Source organism: Colossoma macropomum, unplaced genomic scaffold, assembly GCF_904425465.1.
Source record: "Colossoma macropomum unplaced genomic scaffold, Colossoma_macropomum, whole genome shotgun sequence".
Lineage (NCBI taxonomy): Eukaryota > Metazoa > Chordata > Actinopteri > Characiformes > Serrasalmidae > Colossoma > Colossoma macropomum.
Window position 1 is genome coordinate 7,717,681 of NW_023494800.1, and position 7,503 is coordinate 7,725,183.

A 7,503-nucleotide genomic window follows, 5' to 3' on the forward strand; every position below is an offset into this window, starting at 1 on the left:
GATGTTGTATAAAAGTCATACATCCGATGATCAAGATATATGTATTCAAGTATAGGTACGTTTGGTGGGTTTAGCTCAAAAGCTGTAGAAGGAGTAACATTTACAAATTTCATGCAGAACAATAAAAAAGAACTCTTTATTATGCTAATAGGCTATTCAAAAGCTCATCAAAGCAGTTATTTATATTGTCTCAAGTGCACGTGTCAGACTCCAGTCCTCACGGGTCACAGCTCTGCAGACGTCTCTGCAGGTAATTAGCAAGACCTTCATAAGTTGAATTCAAAGTGTCCAGTCCTGGAAGGAACCCAGTTTGATATGCTTGTTATAGAGCACATAAGGCGGCTGGCGTTTTAATGTGTCTCACGCCTCATGAACTTCATATGTGGGTTATAGCATGAACTTCAATCTTAGCAAAAAGGTTCTATGTAGTACTAAAAAAGGGAAGGTTTGGTTTGTGGCAATAGTGGAACCCTTTTTATGGTGCTTTTTTTCTCTTTAAAGAACCATGTACAACAGATTCTCCATCATCGAGAAGAAAAATTTAACCATGCAAAGAATCATTCAAATAGTTCTTTGAGTTGTCATGGTTCTGTATATATCTCCACTGCCTTTACTAAAGAACCCTTGAAGAACCTTCTTATTATAGGTGTTGTTTTAAAATGCAACAAAAGTATTTATTTATTTTGCTATCAGCCAAAACAAGGTGTTCATTATAGGTTATTATCATTATTGGCCCAGAAAATCCATATTGCTACATTTCTAATCCTAATGTGCAAAAGTTTGGGCGCCCTTGGTATATTTAATGCACACTTTCTTCAGAAAAATGTTGAAGTTTGTTCTCTGAGGAGGTGTTATGTAAAAAAAAATTACAAAATGTGTAATTTGGCTATTTTTTGCATATAACTGTATATGACAGACAGCATGATATAAGCATCATATATGAGCACCATAAAATGGTCCAGCAAATGGCACATATAAGGAGACAAACATGTCCGGAATTTGTGAAAACAGGTTGTAAACAGAACTGAAGTTAACACATCACAGTGACATGTGCACCAATGTGAATCTGTTTTACTTTTTACTTAAGTCTGTCCATTTTGTTGGGTGATTATCTCTCATTAATGCTGCTTTAGTGTCAGAATGGGGCCTGTGGTCACCACTACAAGGTTAAGGCACTTAAAGCAATAGGGAGTCCATTGTGTTCCCATGATCCTCGTATTGCTCCTTTGTTAGAACAGCACAAAGATGAACATAATGAAAACACAAATTGAGGCAACAGAGATGAATAGAAGGTCTTTTAACAGGGGGAATTGTGGGTAACCTTCCCCATCTCTATCTAATTTCCTTATTCTGCATTTGGCTGACAATGCGCTCGCCTTGAGGACGCATTGTTAAAGCTTCTCTGTAAACAGTACACACTTAAGGATTGAGTCTGAGAGGAAGAAACATGAGGGCTGATTCACAAACAGCCACATACAGTTGTGCAAAAAAACATTTAGCATCATGCTAACTACATGCCTAAGTCATCACAGTTGCTTGTGTGATTTTATGACAGGCTGTTGTGTCTTGAAGCCTCAATTTTGTCATACAGTGTAAGAAGCCACATAAGCAAGTCTATTAGAGACTAATTAACTGAAGTGTCTGATAATTTACCCTGTGTTCCCATGTGGAAAAAATAAATGGATATGTATTTTTATGTATTTGAAATACGTGTCAAATTCACACCAAAATACATTCCAAACACTACAATGTATTTCAGAATTTACTGCCATATTAACCAAATCTATTTTAAAATACATTGATCTTAAAATGTAGGAGGGAAAAATTACACACAGTAATGTACCATACAAAAATAAATGTGTGTAAATGTATTTATCAAATACATTTAAAGATGTATGAAAAAAGCCAAAATACTGTCTAATGCACTTCACTGTCTGGATAGCTTTTAAAATGAATTTGTATTCCAGTATCCTAATTTTAAATATGAGCAAATGAACCTTTAACATGACAAAAGCAAGTGTTGTAGGTATTGATACTCTGAGAAAATCCAGTTATTATTTGATGTCTTGTTTATTTGAAATGCACTGTGTGTGAGTGTCTTACTGCATATGTACATGGTTAATACAAAGTATTTGTTAAAACAACATACAACTGGAAAAATATGATAACAAATACAATATATATATGTATATATATATATATTATATATATATATATATATATATATAGATAGATAGATAGATAGATAGATAGATAGATATAAAAATAAATTTTTTGGCCATTTTATACATTGCAAAGATATATTTGATTACTACATCTTGAATTTATATTTTTTTCTATATGGGTTCACATTAACAGCCAATGGAGCGACAAGCAACCAAATCATTTCCTACAGAGGTAGGTGAGGTAGCTGAAATTCAGCAACAAGTGACGTGGCAGCAAGGCAACGGGGTGAGAAATCGAGTGGAGATTTTCTAAACTTTATGCAAATGAAGTATGATGCGGCGAAGCTTCAGTCTAAGTGACTGGGTCCAACAAATTCTACAGGTTTTATGAGCTTTCCAGTCCGTTTTCATTCCTGTTCCCAAAAGTGTCATGGAAAAAATGAAAAAGAAACTTATAAAAAAATCTAAATTTGTAATAATGTAAAACATATTTCAAACAAAACGGTTACACATACATAATTTGTCATTTTCTGGAGAGAAGCTGGACAGTCTTCACACACAACAAGAAGAATAATGGCCTCAAACCCAAGAGACAAGCTTGGGGCAACATTAGCAACCATACTTATCAAGCTTCCATTACTTGTTGGCTAGGGTTCCTTAGTAAAGACATTGGTTCTATATAGAACCATGAACACTCAAAGCACCAATTGCATGCTTATATGGTTCTTTAGATTGATGGAGAATGTGTTGTATATGGTTCTATAAAGAACTTTTTTGAAAATGGTTCTATATAGCACCAAAAAGGGTTCTGCTATCATTATGATGTCAAGCTTACAACAATAGAAGAACTCTTTTTGGTGCTATACAGAACCTTTTTCAAAAAGGTTCCATATAGAACCTTCTATGGTACATTCTGCATCAATCTGAAGAACCACTTAAGCATGCAAATTGTGTTTTGAGTGTTCATGATTCTATATAGAACCATTGTCTTTACAAAGGAACCCTGAAGAGCAATTGAGTGTTCATGGTTATATATATAATCAATGTCTTTACTAAGGAACCCTTGAAGAACCATTTTTTAAGAGTGTAAATTAACGTTGCAGCTCCAGCACAAAACAAAGAAGCAAACTTCGGACACCAAACATGTCTGAGTTGATCCACTACGTTTGGGGTAACTGAAAAACCTGTAAATCTAATTTTTTACACTACCACTTTAATGGAGACCAAAGGTGAGTGTACATCAGTGGGGCTGTGTGATGGAGGAATGAAACGACAGATGCACCAGGCTTTTCCATGGCATCACTGCATAATCCCCTCGAAAGAGAGCTGAGAGAGGAGAGAGGGAGAGAGAGAGTGAAAACAGGGAAGAGCGAATGAGTGGGGGAAGGGTGGGGATTGAGAGAGAACAAGTGAGAGTCAGTGTGTGTGTGGTGGGGGGAGATTATCAGCAGAGATCCACCAGAAGAGCACAGCTCACTAATAATCCCGAGTGGATGTCGGCAGGGAGTGCATGAATTCAGCTGGAACTGATGGAGATTGAACGGTCACGCGAATGAGAATCAGCAACACCTTCAGGTCCAGAAACCGTCCACAGGACTGCATATACAGCTGGAGTCAAATAGGCATTTACACACCAGCACTTTTACCATTTATCTTCTGAAGTGAGAAAGTGAAGATATTTAAGGAGGCCTTAAAAAAAACACAAAATAAAAGTGTCACTAAGGGTTCTTTGAGTGATGCGAGGATTATGATTGTGAAGAACCTTTTTAAACCATCCACTGAAAGGTTCTTTAGGGGTTCTTTTATGGCATCTGGCACTACTTAAGAGGGTACAGAAATAATAATTCTAATAATAATAATGAAAAATTACACTTTTATATACTTTTTTTTAATTAAACATGTATAAAATGTTTTAGCAACAAAGTAACAAACATTTGGTCTTGAAATTGGTTTAGAAAATTAAGCAGAGGCCTTTAATTAGTCTTTTCAAGGAGAATTCCACCAAATTTCCTGAATTCCTGCGCAATTAAGTCATTCGAGTCAGTCATTCAGTGTGTTTTGATGTGAAATGGTTCATTGCAGAGAAACTACCTGTACTACGCTTGTATTCTAAATGCTTAACTGTTGTGCTAAAGATTGTAAAATCACAGTGCCCTGCATGTTCCTCTCTTTGCCACAAATGGATTAAAAAATGTCATTTTATCTCAAATGTATTCTAAAACAATGTCTTAGGCATCCTATTCATTATCATTTCAAGTAATAACTTTCTGTGTGGGAGATTTTAAAGTTAAACACTTTGGACGTCTGGTTCCTATCACCACCACTGTGAACAATTCTGAGTCAGTCAGAGAATTTCACATCAAACCCACCCTGAATGACTTTGTTTACATTTTAACCTTTTAATTCTACATTTTTAGAAATCTGTGGAATTCCCCTTTTCGATACAAGACAAATTATCATTGCTCAGTTGAAAATACTAAAGGTAGCAGCTAAAACCTGCTGTTACTTCACATATTCCTTGGTCTGGCGGTACATGTATGATCTGTATGTGCTTTTGTGTGTTCAGCATAAACGCTCAGATTAATTTGCACCGACTTGCAATGATATGTCTACAAGAACCCTAATGTTTATCTCCAGTACTGTACAAAAGTCAGAGACCACCATTTGTTTATTTATTATCTAGTCAAAATGGACATTCAATCATTTTTCAGCACCAGGAAAACAATCTAAAACAGAAAATGACATGGAGGACACAGCAACTAAATATACAGGGTGATTCAAAAAGATTCATCTGATTTCAAAGCGCCATATTTTAACAACCGTGAGGCGCCTAGGAACCAATCACATACCAACTGAAAGAGGGGGTCATAGAGTTTCTGACTGTCACTGGACGATGGCTCCCTTCAGTCTGCGAGGAGATGCGACCCCTGAGCAGAAAGCGTTTTGTGTTCTCCACTTTAATAGGAGTGAATCAGTCATAACTGTGCAACGTGAATTTCGTCGGCAGTGAACTTGCAACAACTCAGAGCGTTCGTCATTGGTTCCACAACACTGGATGATCTCCGAAATCGCATGGAAAGAGCTGCGAGTACAGTGACACCCAACATGCTCAACTGAGTATGGGATGAATTTGACTATGGCGTTGATGTCCGTACAGCTGGAGGAGGTTCATATTGAGCACTTGTATAATTACATAATAAACTTTCTGCTCACTTAAACCATTTACAGTTTACTGCATTGTTCTGTAATGATTTACAAGTTAAATAAATCATTTTGAAATCAGATGAATCTTTTTGAATCATCCTGTAATATCAGATTTTTCAGTATTTAAAGCGTCCAATCTTGCCTTTATTACAGCTTCCATTTTTTGTCCAAAAGACTTGCTTGCAGTTTCTCAAAGAAATCTTCAAAGAAATCGCCACACGTCCAAAGTTCAGTCTTAGAAATGGCTGCATTTTCTGCTTCTCATGATCCATGCAATCCAAACACATTCAATGATGTTGAGGTCTGGACTACCAGGTCTTCGCATGGTTGTTAGGCGTCCCATTTTCTTTTCATCTTTTAATTAAACTTCAGTTTCTAAAACATTTGAATGCAAGTGGACTATCATATATTCAATCTCCTCAGAAACATGAATAGCTTAACAGCCGCTTGGGCTGAAAATTAAATAATGAAGGGTAGTTTCTGACATCTTCACAGGTCTAAACGAATCTTTAGAGACCCTCTCAAAGGAAGCATGGTCAAAATAAAGTTTACAGCCGTTTTACACTGTAAAATTTATCATGTCAACACAATCAGTTTCAGTGAAACTGTTTCATATTGCAAAACCAAAGCAGATCTACACCGTCAGGACATTTACACAAGTGTTTTGTTAGGAACAACTGCCTTGAGGGACAAAAAGTCAAGACAAAGAAAACAAATCAGGTTTTACAGTGTGGAATTCTAAAGCGTCCCAGTGTGAGGATTTCCCGCTGTTGTTTTAGCCATTAAGGGAATCCCTCACCGACAGCTGATGAAGGTGGGGGGTGAGGAGAAGTGAAATTAAGGCAGTGAAAGTGTTCTGACTTCCATTCTGTGCTCTAATCCTTATAGGAACACTTTACCCAGAGGTGCCAACGTCACTAACAATGAACCGAAGCTAGAGGGGGCCAGCTAGCATGATCACTGTTTACACAGTGCTAATCAGCTCCTATTTGCCTTCATTCACGATGCAGCATGTTTTGGTTGAAAGCTTTGGTAGAGGCCGGCCTCTTTTGTAAGCCTCAGCACGGGGCATTGGCCATCAAGCACACAGGCACAGAAAGCAGGATCCCCTCCTCCTGCTCATGAAATCAAATACATGCATTAATCTACTCAAATGATTGTTTTTCTTTAAAGGGCCACAACTGGGAAAAACAAACCTTCCTTGTGTTTCTGAAATGAAAGAGTTTGATGTGAACATTTCAAAACTTCAGTCTGTATGGTGCATATATGGAAACTAAGCTGTGAAAACAGCCTGTTTTTAATTATTTTTTTACATGGGGTCATAAAAAAAGAATGCATTTACACATATTCATCTATTCAGCCTACAGTACTTTAGCTCTGCCCACTAACAATGAAGTTATAAGGAGAGTTTTTGCCCCAGACTGTTTTTTGAATGAGGCGCAATACAAGGCAGCCAATCAGAACAGGGCTCATTTACTTACATCACTCTTAAAGGCACAGTAACACAGTAATGGGGTGTTTAATACTGAGATGAAGAGAGGTTGGTAATGGTCATGTACAAATGCATTATGACTGTTTTTGATATATTCTGAAATTTTTAGTCATTTTAAATTATTTGAGCACAGCAGCTGCCCTTTACATTGTGTAATAATTTCATAATGAATGGACCAATAGAAATGCTCCAAAAATTCCTTGGAATAAAACCTCTTTACATTAACCTACATTAAAATTTAAGAATGCTTTGCCATCTCCTGTAAAGTCACCATTTAGAAGATGATCGTTCTTTGGACAGCAACAATACATGACGAGGCAGTTTTTCAATTAGAGGAACTTTTTTGTCTCCTGGGGAGATTTTTTGTTCATTACTGGCATCTTCCTGTAAGAATGTAAAATGCACGAGAATTTCACTAGTTTTGGAGAGTTCTCCATCTAGATGTCTCTGTAATAAAGCAATAAACATGAACAATCGTGAACAAGCAAGGTGAAAAAGTTCACTTCTGTTTTCATGCTGGACATTAAATGTACGTTGCACAGATCCTGTTGGGTTATCAAATCTGAGATTAAACCAAAAAGTGAAAATGGTCATGGCCATCACGTCACTACCATCACACAGTTGGTTTTGGTAACAAATACA